Source organism: Camelus bactrianus, chromosome 29 (genome assembly GCF_048773025.1).
Source record: "Camelus bactrianus isolate YW-2024 breed Bactrian camel chromosome 29, ASM4877302v1, whole genome shotgun sequence".
NCBI lineage: Eukaryota > Metazoa > Chordata > Mammalia > Artiodactyla > Camelidae > Camelus > Camelus bactrianus.
The window spans coordinates 13,045,362-13,063,571 of NC_133567.1; the positions used below are offsets into that span (position 1 = coordinate 13,045,362).

Below are 18,210 nucleotides of genomic sequence, written 5' to 3' on the forward strand. Positions count from 1 at the left end.
AAAAAAAAATTAACTTCAGGAATTCCAGGAAGCTGCACAGAGAAACAGCACAGGAACAATGAGGGTATTTCAAGATACTTTATTTAATCCACCATGGGATCCTGAATCATAATTGTAATTATAAATATCAAGTTTCCATTGTTTCAAACTGCTCATTTGTTAAACTGAAACAGAACTGCTGACCTCGCTCACCGATAACATCCTGGGAGCCTGTGATGATGCAGAGCCCTACAAAGGTACCATGTTAGTGCCAGAGACACACGAATACTTATCATGTGAAAGTATATTCATATTTTCTTTTCCAGCCTCATAGATGAAAATGGGGGTGTTATTGCAACACCCACCACACAATTACCAAATGTAAAATAATTGTTTCCTATGTTATTCAAGCTTATAGAGGTAATGACAGAAATGCAAAACTGAAGCTGAGTGATGATGTATGTAGCACAGGGATCAGAGCTAGATGATTTTTTTTTTAAATAGAATACATTTTACTTGACATTTCCCAGCTTCTGAAACTCTCATTTAAAGTTAAAACCTGGTCCAGATACTGTACAGTTTAAGATTTCATGGCTATATTTAAATGTGCCCATAACTACCACCAATATTTATAATGGCATTTTATAGGTTATAAAGCATTTAATCTGTATTTTCTCATTTACTAGTCAAAAAATCCTGTGAATTACATGAGTTATATGGGAATATTTTTGAAAACTAACCTGCCTATGCCTCCAACTCAGGAGAGGAGCCAGAAGTGATCCCAAAACATCTAAATCCAAATTCCTTTCACTTTCCATTATCCCAAGCCGCTGCTGCTGAAGGAATTTATAATTTTGTTAAAGATACAAAACCTAAATACACACACAAAAAGTCAGAACATGAGATAAGCTATCAATAGCCAAATGTGTGATCTGGGTAGTAAATCCTGGTGAAGATCAGGAAGGGAGAAAATCATCAATGGACCACAGTCCTGGAAAATGGGTCTCAGAGTGAATGTCACATAAGCTACAAGGAAGCCCACCTGGCAGGAGTAGATGGCAGCTTTCAATCTGCCCACAATCAAGAACCTTTGGGTTAAAAACTGGCTGGAATAAAGGGTTGTAAAAGCATACTGTGAGGCTTGTATTTAAAATACATATTTTGCACAGAAAGGAAACCATCAACAAAATGAAAATGCAACCTACAGAATGGGAGAAAATATTTACAAATCATACACCTGATAAGAGGTGAATATGCATAATATCTAAGTAACTCACAACTCAACAGAAAAAGAAATAATCCAGTTAAAAAATGGGCAGAGGAACTGAATAGACATTTTCCCAAAGAAGACATAAAAATGGCCAAAAGGTACAACAAAAAGTGCTCAACATCACTAATCATCAGGGAAATGCGAATCAAAACCACAATGAGATGTCACTTCACAGCTGTTAGAATGGCTGGCATCAAAAACACAGGAGACAACAAGTGTTGGTGAGGATTAGGAGAAAAGGGAACCAACCCTTGTGCACTGTTGATGGTAATGTAAACTGGTGCAGCCACTATGGAAAATAATACAGAAGTTTCTCCAAAAATTAAAAATAGAACTACCATATGATCCAGCAACTCCACTTCTGGGTATTTATCTGAAAGAAATGAAATCACTATCTCAAAGAGATATCTGCACCCTCATGTGCATTGCAGTAATATTTACAATAGACAAAACATGCAAACAACCTAACAGCCTGCTGATGGGTAAATGGATAAAAAAAAAGTGAGATAGATATATACATTATATATATTATATATATATACACATTTATATATATATAAGTGTATCTCCCTCCAACAGAATATTATTCAGCCATAAAAAAGATTTCCTGCCATTTGTAATAACACAGATGGATCCCGAGGGCATTCTGCTAAGAGTAATAATTTAAAGAAATATATTGTATGATCTCACTTACATGTAGAATCTTAAAAAAAAAAAATGAGCTCATAGAAACAAAACAGATTGGTGGTTCTTGAGGTGGCAGAGGAGGAGGGGATGGCTGGTGCCACTGCAGGGAGAATGGGCAAAGGGGGTCAAAAGATACAAACTTCCAGTTATAAGATAAATTCTGGGGATGTTATATCTAGCATAGTGAATATAATTGACATTACTGTTTATATATTTGAAAGCTGCTGAGAGTAAATCTTAAAAGTTCTCATCACAAGAAAAAAAATTTGTAACACTGTGTGGTGATAGACATTAACTAGACAGTGTGGTGGTTATTTTGTGATATAGGCATAGATTAAATCATCATGTTGTATATCATATTAATACAATATTATATGTTAATTATATCTCAATAAAACTGGGAAAATTTTTTAAATACTTTTTTTTCATTTCAACAAGCAAGAAAAGGAACAAAGTAGTCTTAGCCCCAATGTGATAAAGTCATGGAAGACCAAGGAACACACATATTCCACGTTGGGAAGGCTTGAGAATTTGTTGCTCCAGGCCCACCAACTGTATACCACATACGCAGCCAGTAGATATTATGATCAGGAATTTCAGAATATGAACCAGGAAAGGAAGGTATTCTAAATGAAAATTACAGTTTATTTGTAAAAGGGAGTCTGAGCCAAGTCAAAGCATGGATGCGTCTCTTTCTCAACATACCAAGATAGCAAACTGGTGCATACCAACTGGTAAATTACTAAATGACATCACATGCTGCAGAAGGGTTAATACAACAGATTCAAAAAAGCAGTTTGTCCCTGAGATTCATCTTCTCACCTTGATCCACTATAGGATCAGCTGTGTTAATAATAATGCTTTGCAATTTTATATCAGTTCTCCTGCTAAAAGCTCAAATGCGAGTTGATATGGCACATCACAAACGACACAGATGGTACTCCGCAATTTCCACAGCTCTGACTGAATAGCTCATTTGACTTACTAATAAATGTTCCTATTTCAAGATTAAAAACAAATATGAAAAATTAAGGAAAGTGGTAGAAAGACAGTAAATCTTCATATCCAATTCAGGGGCATCTAGCTGAAAAGGTAAACATCAGACAGAGCATCCAGAGCAAAACACAGTTCCTTCAGATGCTACTGCACACAGGTGTGTGCTTCCAGAAAAGTTCATCAAGCCACCAGGGTACTGGGAAATGGAGAGGACTGGCAGTAAATGAGGTTATGCTATTTCCTATGAGAAGTTGCAACAGACAGACCTAAGAGGAAAAATTCTCACCAAGGAGAAGCTAGACGTGGGATTATCTTGTCCTTCTCTAATTACTCCCTGAAGGGAGACCCATGTCAGAAGCTTTACTAGAAGTAATAGATACCAGTCTAAGTATAACAGGCTACTGAGACTTATAAATCATAATTAAATTGGACTCCTTTAAAGCAAACATTTTTAAGGGGCTATATTCTAAATGTAGAGGTGGACTGCAATCAACCTAGAGGCTTCCTTTATACTATTCGCAAATGCTCTGCTCATATTCTCCTAATAAGAGAAGGCATTTTATTCCTTTGAACTTAATGAACAGAGCTTCTCAGTGTTCTTCGCTGGTACCTGGAACTACCTCATTTCTCCCTGTGGATCTGGAAATTCCCCACTAGGGAATTTAGCTATATAAAGTTTTCCATCATCTCTGGGGAAATCATAGTACTCCATTTGTGTAGTAAATACAGGCATCCTCCATTATAATTTGTGAAATACGAATTAATCTATGAAACAGAACAGATATTGAAAAATTCAGTCAACTTACCCTTATGGAAAACAGAACTATTATGATGACCAGATTTAACTAAACTGTAAAATGAAGACCACTGAGGTAGAGAACAGCTCAGGAGACTTCCTTTCCTTGATGACTGAGGTGGTTTTGTAGCATCTACTTACAGGATTACATTCAAAATCCAGGAAAAACAAATACCAGATTTTGGTGAATTATGTCCAACCATTCTCAGCAAGAGCTTCATTTTTTTTTCCTGATAAAATTACAGTATTTGAAGCCACAGTCTGAACTGATCAAAAATAACATTCAAGTCGTATATAGCAATTTTCTCAAAGAAAGGGGGCTTTAAATTATAATCAAAACCAGTCAGATGATTCCAAGACTGATGTCCCATTAGGTACTCCTCTGAGAAATCTAAATATCTCTGCAGAGAATGCTGTTGCCCACTTTTAAGAACAACACTTAGATATGGCAAACAAGCATTCAGTCTCCCAGGTTAATGAAATGTGAATTGTATGTACTTTATATTTCTGATATTTTCAATATGATAATTAAAGTGTTCTGCCACCTCTAAGTGGTTTTAAAAACACTGCCCCCAAATTTTCCAAAACATTAGGAGCTTTAACTCTACTGATTTCAATTGCCCTCCTCTCAGTCTTCTGCATGAAACAGCACTACCAGCTTTACTTCCAACTCCCATGAAACCATATGGATTTAACAAGGACAAGAGTGCTGCAGACCAACATTCACATAGCCTTTGTCCTATAGCCTTTGTCCTCCCTCTGTACTCCCACCCACCGAGAACTTAATTAGACCTACTAAGTGTTAAAACAATATGTGATAATAATAATAACCATTTCTGTAATCAGAGGAGTAGCACATTTATTCTAAACAGTTGAAAATTACAAAACAATTTATAATGTATCCTTACAGACTCAGAAATACAGAGCGCTGCATCACCTTCTGCATTTCTGGAACACGCATTACTTGATAAAGGAAAGTGGTTTAAAAAAGCTTGACCGTAAATAGTCTTGAATATCTAGTTGGTTCTAATCTTCAGAATTAACTTCCTAAATGGTTCCTTGAACCCTCCTTAATTTGCATTTAAAATAATTTACTCTGAATCACAATCCCAAATAACTACTCAGAATCTACTGGATACCAAATACATGTCAACTACTGACCAATGAAGGCAATTCAGAGTAACAATAATAACAGGGGACATTTAAGGAAATTTGGGCACAAGGTCACACTTGTTCAAGTGATGAAGGGAGACCACACATAATCCAGGCAGTGTGGCCCCAACAGATTTCAGAGAATTAATTACTTAACTTATTTAATTAAATAAGCCAACCAACCTCTGTATTCACAGAACTCCAAAGTTTGCTGGCATATTAACATCTTCCAACAGAACATTCCACAAATTTTTAGTAGGTTCTCTAAGAAAGATTTTACTTTTCTGCCCTTCAGTGACATCATCTCATAAGAGTGACTAGAAAGAAAACTTAATGACAGGATCTTGAAAGATTTTACCTTCATTTTATCCTAAAAATCGAAGTGCCTTTTTCAAAAGACACCAAGTCTGTGGCTGGTTGTACATAAAATGTCATTAGTTACTTCAGTATTTGGTTTTCTCATCTTTCTGCTACAGAGAAACGTCACAATATGTAAGAGTGAGCACCAAGAGCACGCACAGCTTGACAAGAGATGGCCTTGTCCGTGGTCTCCACGCTGATTTTCCCACACTCTCCTCTTATTCTCAGGTTACTGAGATTCCTGGTGGGAAGGAGGAGGGTTTCCCACCTGCCTCAGGACCTAGACCAGGGGACCTTCAGTCTGGCTCCCTACCTCATCTTTCAGGATCAACCCTAAGAGTCTCTTTAAAAAGGCAGAGACCCACCCATACTTCTGTAATCACAGTGAGACCCTGGAATTTCCACCTGGATAAACACAGTAGACTACTTATGTACTCTAAAATTTGGACTAGAGACTTAGACCAAAAACTATCATCCATGCTTCCAGCATACAAAAAGCAGAACGTTTTAACAAGAAGCTGCCTTAATCTATAAAATGATCTGCTGAAGCAGCACCATTCTGGTGCTTTCTGAGAGAACCATGTTAATTATTACCCATACCACGAATGGCTTTCAGGGCTAACTCCCTAGAAATGCTTCTGGCAAAACAAACAGTCCAGAAATATATGTCATAATCATTTCATCAAGAGTTCTACACAGTGATATATGACTAGGAAAGGAAAACAACAGAAAGAGGCCACAGGTTTTCTCTATCTGGTAAAAAAAGAATTCTAGAATTTAAAGAAAAATTTTAGAAAGATTAACGCCCTGCAATCCTCCTTAGTGATAAGTAGAGAATCCTTTACCAGAAGATTTCTTTAAAATCATCTAATTCATTCTGCCTTCACTAATTAAACTTTCTTTTCTGATCCTCACCACTCTTTGAGGCAAACAAGTATAATCCCCATTCAACAAAAATGGAAATTGGGACTCAGAAACATTAAATCACTTGCTCAAGGTGACAGGTCCAGCCATAGGCACTATACACTTAATCATTATTATACTTATTTTTAAATCATACAAATTTCCTCTGGTTGAAAAAAAAAGTTTAAATTTTTTATCAGAAAGTTCTTCTTAACATCTAACTAAAGTCCCATTAAGTATAGTTTAAGACCACTGCCTTCTGTTGGATTGAAGAACTGTTGCTCATTGTATCTCATATTGAATCACTTCTTGTGTCAGAAATAATTAGCCTTCCTCCTCTTCTGTTAAAGGAAAAGACAGCAACACTTCAACTTAGCCTGATGGTTCCCAAGGATGACATTTCTCATCCTACGTGCTCTTTTTCTAATTCAACTTCTAAAATTCCTCCCAAGAGGTGGGGTCCCCAAGAAAAGATTCTGGGGGTGCCAGAATACAATCAAATGACATTTCTTAATGGAATAAATATTTTTATATCACATTTCTAGAAAAAAACCTAAAGAAATCAAGATATTAATACATATTACTTAAAACAGCAACAAGAACGCTACATATGAATCTCAGAATTATAAAAATTAAAAATACAATATACTACCAGAAACTCCAAAGAGGTGGGCATTCCTAGGGCTTTAAGAATTTGGCTAACATTTTCACCTATGTTAAATATCTTAATTTTCCAATTACACCATTTTGACCACTTGACATCTAGAGTCTGTAACAATATCCCTCAACAGGGGAGAAATAAAATACAGAAAAGCTAGGGAACGTTAACACTCAATCCTACTAGACAACAGAGGCTCAGCGCCCCAGTCCACCAGACCACAATGTAGGCCAGCAACAGACTAACGTCCAGTAACAAATCAGCCAATCACTGCACCATGCCTGTTAAGTGATCTGTTCTCAACCAAAAGGCTTCCTTAACAAATAGCTAGCTTCTTCACCAAGTGCTGGTAGCAGAGACAGTCTGTTCAGTAAAAAGGGAAACTGCAGATCATCATGACCATGCACGCAATACTTAATGATAGTAAGACTCCCCATAATCTTGATTGTGTTCCTTCACTGCCACCCATCTTCCAATCTTCAACTTTAGGAAACTGAGAAAGTCAGGGAATAAGGATAAAAGGAGGCAGAGGAGAGAAGTCTAGAAAGATTTAAACCCAACTGAGGCAGTCCTAAATTGTGCCATTATTTACCATTCCATCCAAAGTGGAGCTTGGTCTCCAAGCACAGCACACCTGACACAATGTCCACAACAGGCGGTAGGCACAAGGTGGCAGGTACAGGATGGAGAATAGCCTCAAAGGCCCGCAAGCCACCACTGCCCGGCTCCGTACTATCAAAACCAGCGTCTGTAATTTCGAGATTAGGAGTTTGGGATTAACAGATACACACTACTGTTTATAAAATAGATAAAGAACAAGGACCTACTATGTAGTACAGGGAACTATGTTCGATTTCTTGTAATAACCTGTAATGGAAGAGAAACTGAAAAAATACGTATGTATGTATATATGTTTATATATGACTGAATCACTCTGCTGTATATCTGAAACTAACATTGTAAACTGACTACACTTCAATAAAAAATAAGAATTAAAAAAAAGAAATGCTATTATGTCAAATGGGTAAAAATTCATGCGCTCCTAACACTGAGATTTCTAAGAAGGAATTTCCCTATTCTTTAAGAATCAAAAATATGTGAAAGAATTTGCCACCCATGTTCCAAAAATAACCAGAGGTGATTACCTAATAAACATACTTATGAAAAAATCGACTTTTAAATATATACACAAGCACATCTAAAATGCATGTTTAAAAATTTGTTATCAAGTTAACTTCTAAATTCTCCACTGAGTTTGGCTCTAGAAATGGCCTAGAAATGACTCAGGTAAAGGTATAGGTTCCCCTAAGTTACGCAATTCAATTTTTCAATTTACGTTTTGACAATAACTGAAAGCTTTCCATTATTTAGCATAGTAACAACAGAGTTAGAAATTTCAAGATAAATTAATATGAAATATTCTTACAAATGCTACTGTACCACCAAAGGCAAGGAAAGTCATTTCATGTTTGATTCATGAGCTGATTTTATGAATAGGAATAATCTGCTAGAAAAGACCATCCTCATTTAGACAAGTACTTCAATAGGCAGAGATCAGTCAGCAACAACAGGAACTTCCAGAACTCCCTCATGCTCTGCAAGTTAAGCCTTGGAAGATGTGGGATCACATTTCCTGTAGACACACTGGATAGAATAACAGAAAATACTGTGCGTCACATTTTCATCTCTGACAACAGGGCTTCAGACCCAGCAGCTGGAACACTAAAAGCAGTGCCTGCTGCTCCCCACACACCACACACGCACAGGTGAAAGAGTTCCCTGAAAGCTCTCTCTGCTCCCTGCAAACGACTGAGCAGACAGAAGAATTCCACAAATAGCAGAGCACAAGTCAGATGACTGAATATATTATCAGCCTCTTTTCGGGACTACAATATCTCGACACTGAGTCCCCTGTGCTCCACGGGTTGCAAAAAATCTGCAAAATATGCATCACACAATCACCACCTAATGGTTAAACGTACTTGAATTAAATATATTTTAAAGAGACAAGAAGCCGATTACCTACACCCGCGTTTCCTCCTTCCTAAATCCATACCTGGAGCTCTCTCCATCTATTTTCTACCTTATGTCCTGCAATCAAGTTTCCTTGAGCTTATTTTCTAAGCTTCTTATTGTAAGAAACAATAGGCAACCTGAATGTCCTTTTTTTTTCCCTTTTTATTTTTTTTATTAAAGTATAGTCAATTACAATGTGTAAGTTTCTGGTGTACAGCACAATGTCCCAGTCTTGCATACACATACATATATTCATTTTCAGTTTTTTTTTTCCATTAAAGATTATTACAAGATATTGAGCATAGTTCCCTGTGCTGTACAGAAGAAACCTTTTTTTTTAATGTGCTTTTTCAAAATACACTCCTACCCTTTTCCCTCTCCCTAGAGGAGAATTACGTCTGTGTTACCTCAACAAAGCTCTGGGTAAGACAGAGCCACCTTAGCCTACCAGCTAACAAGAACACCAGGTAAGAAGGCAGGGCTAAGGGGCGATGCTGGCCTGGGTTCAAACTCCTCTCCAGCACTCTGGTTGTGTGACCTCTGGCACGCTGCTTGTCAGCTCTGCACCTCCACTTCCTGGAGGGTGAGGAGGAATGACAACGAGCACTGGCAGCGCGAGTGCACAGGAAAGGCACCAGGTCTTTCCTGAGCACTCAATGAACGTCACCTGTTTTTACTTCATCCATTACAGTCTTATTTTTTCAAAGTTAAAAGACGAGAAAGAACCCTGCAATTTAGGAATTGTTAAACACTGGGCCGATGACTACAAAATCTGCAGGCTCTCTGTAGAACTTAAGTAACGTCTGTCAAGGTACAGGTCTGCCTTGGGGCAACAGTTTGGGAGATACTGGCCTACATAATTTGCAGGACTGGATGTATTCAAATCTACTCATCCTTTTTATGGACTAAACAACTAGACAGAGCCTTATAAAAACCTGCGAACATCTGCTTTATCAGATCCCAACAGGTAGGCACTCTGACTCACCAGTCCCTCAGATATTTATGACGTGTCCCCACTCATTGGTCAAGGTTAATTTTTCTCCCTGAAGTTTTGCTCAGACGCACAGTGACTTGATCCCCTTTAAGCTCCACTCCTTCTGAATAGCGGGGGTAACTTCTCTTTTCTAGGGTTGTGGCAAGGACAGAATGGAGCACTCCTCGAAAAGCCCCTAACAGACTAGTGGCACTCGGTAGGAGCTGCTGTCACCATTCACATTGTACTGTTGTCACTCTCCCAAGACTGACATTTTAGTCAAGAGCATGAGTGAGTGAGTTACATCTAGAGAAACTGATGACCACAGCAGAATACCTGTTAAAAGACTATGCAAAGGAGTTTCCTGTCCTTTTAAAACCCCCAGTGGTGAGGGCCCAGAACACGTTAGCCTTAAGGCACCAATAAAGCCCTGGCAATCCAGAGAACTGGGAGGTCCCTGACCCGCGGCTCTGTCACCTTCCACCAACTAAAGATGCCACCCTGACCACACACAACATGATTTCAGGGGAAATCAAACAAAATTAATTATAAATATTCATACCTTCATTAAAGGAAATCTATTCAATCATAAGCTAATCAGGCAATGGGGACATTTAATAGCCTTTTTATTATAAACATTATAATCCTATTTTCAGGGAGAAAAAGAAAACCCAAACCCAAATCAAGGCAGAATTATTTGATATTATACAACTTAAATTACACACACAAAAAGAGCAGATCTTTAGTATCAAAGCAAATTGAAAATTAAGGTGAACATGTCCCTTTCCACCTCCTCCCCACCAAAAAAATCATCACCCACTGTGTTTTCCCCCTTCAGTCTCAGGATTTGCAATAGACGGTTTATACTATAAAAGTAAACTGCCAACGCTGGGACACTCAAATACTCATCAAATAAATAACAGAGCAAATGAATGAAATAATGGTTAAACAGGCAAGAATGCAAAAACAAGATCTAAAAAGCCCAAAAGGAGAGTTAAGTTGGCCATGGGGAACTCCATTGGGAACTCTTAACAGTTCATAACTGGCTGCCTAAAAAGCATAAATTCTGCCAGAATCAACATGCTAATGTCAATTCCCCATGTATCTCTCAATTGACACCCAAAGTAAAAATTGTTTTGTCTCTCAGAAACTTTTAACTATTAATAACTATTTAATTATCACTAATAATGTCTACCTGTAAGCAGCTTTCCTTACTTAAAAGGTTCTATGTCCAAAAGCTTCCAAAGTAGCTAAGTCAAATACTGCCATAGGTCTCCTGCTTATTTAATTCTTCTCTGGAAAGTTCAAACTAGGGAACTGACTAAAAATTGTTCTAGAATCAACATGTCCACAATTGCATTATGTCATCAACCACTGGAAGCTAGAAATGTGGTCACTGATGAACATTTCATAGGATAAACACAGAAAATCTCTGCCCTCAGAACCAACACTATTATGACCTACCTGCAGATCACACAGAATTTTAATTTCAGATACCTTCATAGCACACCTTTAAGATTTCCACTCTTTTTTCATAATTGGTTTTGCCTCAATTTTACAACAGCCAGGAAAACTACACCAGCTTCTAAAATGTCCACAAAAGTCACATTCTCACCTCTGTTTAGAAATTAGTATTCAGAATTCATAAAGTATGTGTTTTTCTTATACTGCCTGAATTGAGGGTCTGGAACACTAACACTGTATTGTACAGCTTTTTCAAACATTACTTTTAATAGACTTTAAAGAGTAATATAAAAAATATTCGTTCTACAGTTTGCAATTTATAAATCCTTCTATAAGCCTGTAAAAAACAAAAAAGGAAATAAACACAAATGCTAAGAAAATCTTTTTTGTGAGGAAAACAAGGCATAGAGGTAAAATTAGGTTGAGATATGAAAGAGTATTTTAAAAACTGAGTTCTGTTTTCCTTAAATGGCTTTCATTATTAGTATGTAAACTTGTCCATGATTATTTCATTAGGGGGAAAGATCCTGATTTGCTGCTCAGTTCATGATTTACTGCAATAGAAGACCAACAGCTTACAGCAACTGACTGACTTTCTCCCTCCTATTCTCTTTAATTTAAAAATGATAGAGCATATAATAACATAAATTACCAAACAAAACTATAAACACAAAATATAGAAAAGCAAGTAATTTCTTAAATAGCAGTTTTGCCATAAGAATAGTGAAGCAATAATTATGCTTTTAAATATAATTTCAATCATGATATAATGGTCAAAATATCAAATAAGGACACACTGTGTATTTCAGAAAACAAATCTTCAAGAAAAACTGTTTAGAGATGCTTTTATTACTTTTTTGGTACCCAACATCCTAAGGGCTGCTTAAAAGAATCCCTTTTAAACCTAATACAACACAATTTTTTCTAAGAAATCCAAGGTGTCAAATTATGGGTCACATTTCAACCTGATGTGATTTTAGAGCTAAGGTACTGAATCCTTAAATACAGGGTCTGTAATGAAAACACTGCTCATAGGTCCTTGCTTCTGAGGTTTGCAAAGATTTAATAAGACATAACTAAAGATAAAGCCAACCAAGGAGCTCTGCTCCTTTATGCACTCTCACCACAGCCCAAGTCCCCCATCTGATCCTTACATTTTAGGTTTCTAGTAAAATGCTCCTCTGACACTGAGCAAGTCATGTAAATTATATTTAACCAATGAAGGGTTAAAATCAGAAGCTAAACTATCTAAAAAATATTAAATTCATAATTTGTGAGATCTTTTCTATCCTCTGTTTCAGTATTCTGACAGCTAAAAGTCAAAGAACTCCTCTGTTAAGACTGAAATTCCCAGGAGGGAAGAAGGCGCAGATCCAGTCTGAGAGCACACAATGGAATCACAGCTGACCATGCACATCTTTTTCTAGATGTCTCCATATGCGTGAGAGGCTTTTCCCCCCCTAGCCAGGCTTTAGGGGACTTGCTACTCACTGCCACCAAGAATCTGAGAACATTCTCAAGGATTGTTGTAGAGAATGAGTAAAATAATGTGTTGCTCTTGAGCATACAAAAGAGACAGGGCATCAGTAACTACATTAACTAATGATGGGGGCGGGGGGGGCGGGGGGGTTGAATGTCAAATTTTGAATGTTGTTTAATTTATAATACTCCCTAATTCTGGCAGCCATTTGTTTTATCTCCACAGTTTTTATCATTTTATCACCAAAATAACACCTCAAGGGCTATAGAAAAATGCAATTAATTTCTGTCTACAAGAACACTCAAAATTACACAAATTACACTAGATTGGGAATTCACATTATGTGTTTGAAAATGGTCTATTACAACAGAACACATTTGTAGGGTGTGGTGAATACTGTTCCCTAAAACTATAGTCCCCATAAACTCAATTCTTTCTTAGTAACCCAATATTATTACAAGCTTGAGAAATCAGTCCACATAAATATTATGCACATAAAATGCCTCAAAAAAAAAAAAAAAAACCCTTCCCAAGATTAAATTCATGGGACACTTATCACAAAATGAATAGATGCATTCTAAATTTAATATTATTCATTCTTTGAACTCCCCAAGATTCTACAAATTCCAGCTGAGAAAAAGGAGCCTTGCTGCTGTCAGTGTGCACTAACCTCACCAACAAAGAACAGGAGCATGCATACATATACATATACATATACACACACACACACACACACACACAAGCACTGTGGCAGCTGCTGTCTTTTTAAAAGACTGCTATTCCTGCGGAGCAACCTGTGATCTTTACAGAGAGTCAAGACCTATCTTCTCCATTCTTAAAAGTCAAGAGTTGAGGAAGTCATTACCCTGTACCCAAGAAACAGCGTAAAACAACCAAAGTTGCCTCCTGACCTTGCAAAAACCAGAAAACTACCCCCACACTGTACCATTCAGTAGTGTTTAAGCACACTAAAATAATTTACTTTTAAGAATCTTTTGTGTGGGAGTAATCTAGCAAACTACATTTTACTCACGTTTTTCTGTAGACAAATATTCTTTAGACTGGCTTTGCTCCTTAAATACCGACGCTTTAGGTTTCAAACAGTGATGCTTTGGTTCCTAACTTCATTTGTTTACTGAAGAAAGCAAAAATACAAAAAAAATGCATACCATAAACCACAACTTTTTTTTAAATGTCATCCCAAATGCCGAACTTTCAAGTGCACTTTGGAAATCAGCGTTCTAATTAAACAAGGAACCAGTGAGGCCATTACAAACAATGATGTCTTTAACTCTCAATAATCAATTGACGTTAGGCTTTCCCGGTGCCTTTATTTTCACAGTACTCTCTCAAATTTCACTGTCCCCACGCTGGAGTAGCTGAGTGAAACTGAGGCAGAGGTAAACAGACAACTCCTATGATCCTCAGCATGTAAACCGAGCGCTGAGGTCCAAAACGCAATCACTACAATATATGCCATTTTAGAAACGGGCCTCCTAGAGTTACTGCCACATCGTAAGTGGCTTAGATTTCGTGGTGTCTTAAGACAACGTCTCTGGTGGTACCAGAGAAATACAGTATCTCGTGCGAACTGCGTGCCTCCCCGGGTCAGAGCCCTTGTAAGTGACACTACCCTACATATCAAGGAGCGGGTGACTAGGGATGGACAAGAGTGGATAGCTCTTGGCGTCTCCATGACTCCCCCGCCCCGCGTGCAACTCAGCTCTAACTGGTCCAGGAGAGGCCCCGCCCCCTTCCTTCCTCCGGTCCCTGCAATTGGCTTACCGACACCCGGCAGGTCAGCTCCCCGCCTTCGATTGGCTCACTGCCCCATCACTCACACGCAGCGAGATTCGGGTCGGTGGGAGGGGAAGGCGTTTGGAGAAGGTGGAGTGGGAGTGGGATTAGAGGACGAGGTGGGGGAGGAGGGTGTGTAGGCTCGGTCCCCGGTTTGGGAAAGTTTCCCCTACCAGTGACAGACCCGGACGGCGTTAGGCCCGGTCCAGCTCCGGGCTGGTGCAAGGCGCTCGGGTCCCCGATTCCCGCCCCTCGGTCCCGCAGGCCCCGGAAACCACTAGGGGGAGGGGGAAGAGGGAGGGACCATCTAACCAGGGACCGACCCACCCCCGATCTCGGAAGAGGCGCCTCCGGGACTCCCCGGAGGGGCGGAGGGGCGGGGAGCTTGAGCGCGCAGCGACGACCCTGGCCCCCTCCCCCTGCAGCCCCCAGAGACCCTCGAGAGAAGTGTACCCCGGCCCGGGGCGTGACCGTCGCGAGCCGGCCGGGAGGGCCCCTCCCGCTTCCCGCCTGGGGCCCAGAGGGCCTGTCCCTTCAGGGGCGGGGAGAAGGGGGAAAGAAAAGGGGGCGCTGGCGAGCCAACCCGGAACCTCCCGGACCGCCTCCCGCCCCCAGCCCCGGCCCCTGCGCGCCTCCTGCACACACGCCCGCACCCAGAAAGTTAAGTCAGGGGCGAGCCCGGCTAGGCGCCGCCGTGGTCCGGCCCCCGGCTCCCCGCCCCCACCGCGGCCCGGCCTGCTCAGCCCAAGCTCGCCGCCCGCCCCGCCCGCCGCAGCTCCTTCCCGTCCGCCCGCGGCGCCCCTCGCCCCTCGCCCCCCGCCCCCGGCGCTGACATGGGCCCGGTCCAGCCGCCGAGCCGCGGATCCCCTCCTCCTGGCGTCTCACTCTGCCGGCTGCCCCTGACAACGCGCCTCACCTTCACACACCCCCGAGCACTTCCCAAGTCCTGCCTCCCCTCGCCCGGCTCCCACCCTCCGCTGGGTTGCTTGGCGTTTCCATTAAAGAATGCACCTTCTCGGGCTTCACCTTCCCGTCTCTGCCTCGTGCCCCTCGAGGACGCAGGAACCACGGTCCGCGCCACCCCCGCACCCGGCAGGGCGGCGGGCACCTCGCTCCTAGGGCGGGGGCCGCGCCCGCACCCCCGGCCTCCCCGCCGCGCCTCGGCTCTCACCTCTCGCCGGCGCCGCGGGCTGCAGCCTCCGCCCGCCTCGCGCTCCGGGACTTGTCTCCCGAGCTCTCGCAAAGCGCTGGAGCGCCTCCTTTCTCTCTCAGGGACTCCGCGTCTCCCCGCCGCTTCCCGCCCTCCCCACCCCCCAAACCCCAACTCCCCAGCTTCGCGGCGCCTCCGGGATGCAACTCCCGTTTTCCGCGCACTCGGGCAGCGGTCCCCGCACACAAAACAGCCCTCTCCGCGGCGCACGGCTCTGCCCGGCTCGGCGCAGGAAGGGCAGTCGGGGCTGGGGGTGGGGACGCGGCGCCCCCCGCCCGCTGCCCACCTCCCGCCCCCGCGGCCCCCAGGGAAGGCGCGGTTACCGGCTCGGGTCGGTCACGCTGTCAGGTGCTGGCTGCTGTCGGCGCTGACCTTCGCCGCCGAAGCTGTGGCTGAAGCTGTAGCTGAAGCTGCGGCCGCCATGTTCCCGTGTTAATAACTGCTGCCTGGTTGTTTATTTCAATATAGATCCGCCGCCAACTCACTCCGCCTTCTCCTCCTCGTCCTCCTCCGCGTCTCCGCACTTACGGAGAGACGCAGACCGCGCGAGCTCGCGAGCGGGGGAGGGGGCTCCTGAGCCAAGCCGTCCCTCCCTCCGCCTCCCTGGCCGTGGCCGCAGCCAAGTCCTGTCACTGGGGAAAGGACGGGGCGGAAACTTGCCTGCTGCGCCCCTGGGGAGGGGGTAAAGGTGGACAGAGGGTTCTCCAGGGAGCAGACCCTGGCCGCGGGGTCCGCAGCATCTCTCGGCTGAGTCCTCTGAGAAGGCGACCCCGGGAGAGGTGAAGAGTGAGGAGAGAAGGGACAAAATGGGTGACTGTGGAGGGTGACCTATGGGTGACTAGAAGTGAAGGGAGAGTAAACAGATGACTCCATGGGAGAGCAAAGGGCAGTGCCAAAAAAGAAAGCGAGCGGATGGGACAGGCCGAGGCTGCAGAGTAGAGGCGGTGGGATCTTGAGGCTGCAGACGGCGAGGAAGATGTCCCCGCGCGAAGATCGGGGAGAGCCAAGTACCAGGTTCGTCCCGGGAGGAGCCTCCCGCGGGCGATCCGGCCGGACCCCTCTGCCAGCAGCCTGCACCCCAGGGCGCTCCTCGCACGCCCCGCGTCTGCTGCTGCGCCCTGGAGGCGCCCGTCGTCCATCAGTTCTCCCTCGGCTCCTAAGAGGCTAGGCTTCTCCTGTTGCAGCCCTGTCTCAGGAGAGGATGTAGGGGCGCGACTGTGCGATGCGAGCTTAAAAGGGGGCCACGGAGTAGCTGCATAATAAAGCAAAAGTGCACACAGTGTGAAGTCTAACCTGGTTGGGCTTTCTCTTCACGACATGGATCACAAAAGTTTTTTTTTCATTGGAAAGTCCACTTTCTAGACATCAGAAAGTAATGTTGGGGAACACAAGAGAGTTGCTCTGAAAATTCGAGGAGAACCCTCATTTAAATGTTATTTGGATCAGTTTTATGCCTTGGAAAAGCAAATTCTTCTATACTTAGATACAATTAGTCAGAAAAAATGAGCAACATTTAACAAATTTCCTTATTTTTAGTCTTAAAACGAGAAGGGTCACTTGCCATAAACAATAATAGTGTTTACTGAACACTTACTATGTGTCTGGCACTGTGCTAAGTGATTGTAGATTTTGATTCTCAAGCCTTACAAAGTAATTATCTTTTTTTTATCCTTCCCCAAAAAATGAAGCTTACAGAAGTAATTTGCCTAGGGTCAGACAGCCAGGAAGCTGGAAAGGATTTGAGCCCACTTCTGGCAGACTCCAAAGCCCACACTTTTAAAGGTGTCTTAAACCTCAAATGTGTGGGAATGCCACCAATTTTATTTTGGGAAAGAAAAAAATGTATATATATGTGTATATTTGACTATGAATAGAAGATGTTTGGAAGGCTATTAACAAGTTGTTAGCACTGGGGAGTATGAGTGGATGTGTAATGGAGTACTTCCACTTTTACTTTGTACACAAAACTAGTGTTTGAAATATTTGCATTCACCATGCATTAATTTAACAAATTTTTAAAGATAATTTTAATTACTTGGCATAACAATCAGGTTTCCTGAAAACCCAAAGCTTTCCAAAAAACTAGGGGAAGAAATGGTAAATGAAGGGTTTTTTTATGACCTGTCTTCTTCCACAAATATTCATCCATAGTGCTTCTACAGTGAGGTCGTAGTCACCTGAGTTCTGTCACATTGCTGGACTCCGATTTCCTTTCATGTCCTCACCCCCAACTCTGAGTTGTGATAAAGAAAAGATTCCCCTGCTTGCTCTCTAGTCCTCCCTTCTTTGGCAGAAGTCCAGAGTCCATCAATCCTCTGCAACAGTAGACTTCACACTTTCAAAAACCGCCCATGATATCTGTGCAAATAAATGGCTCCCCATTGCATTTTCATATTACTCAAAATTTACTCAAGACACACAATTGTATCCACAAAAATGAAACACCTCCCCCCCCAAAAAAAACCTGAC

At 42.0% G+C, this 18,210-nt stretch overlaps 1 protein-coding gene across 10 annotated transcripts in view; it reads right to left on the minus strand.

The window, feature by feature from the left end:
- Nucleotides 1-16,848, minus strand: part of NCOA2 (nuclear receptor coactivator 2) — a 227,431-nt gene extending 210,583 nt beyond the window's left edge. For 2 of the 10 annotated variants that reach the window (XM_074354941.1, XM_074354940.1), the window contains exons 1-2: nucleotides 16,065-16,846; nucleotides 13,768-13,869 (exon numbers count right to left, since the gene is read on the minus strand). The gene's annotated coding sequence lies outside the window, so the exon portion shown is untranslated. Of the gene's footprint in view, nucleotides 1-13,767; nucleotides 13,870-14,519; nucleotides 15,297-15,702; nucleotides 15,831-16,064 lie in introns of those variants that run through there. The other 8 variants (XM_074354938.1, XM_074354942.1, XM_074354933.1 and 5 more) reach the window with 8 other exon arrangements.
- Between the last annotated feature and the right edge of the window lie 1,362 nt (nucleotides 16,849-18,210).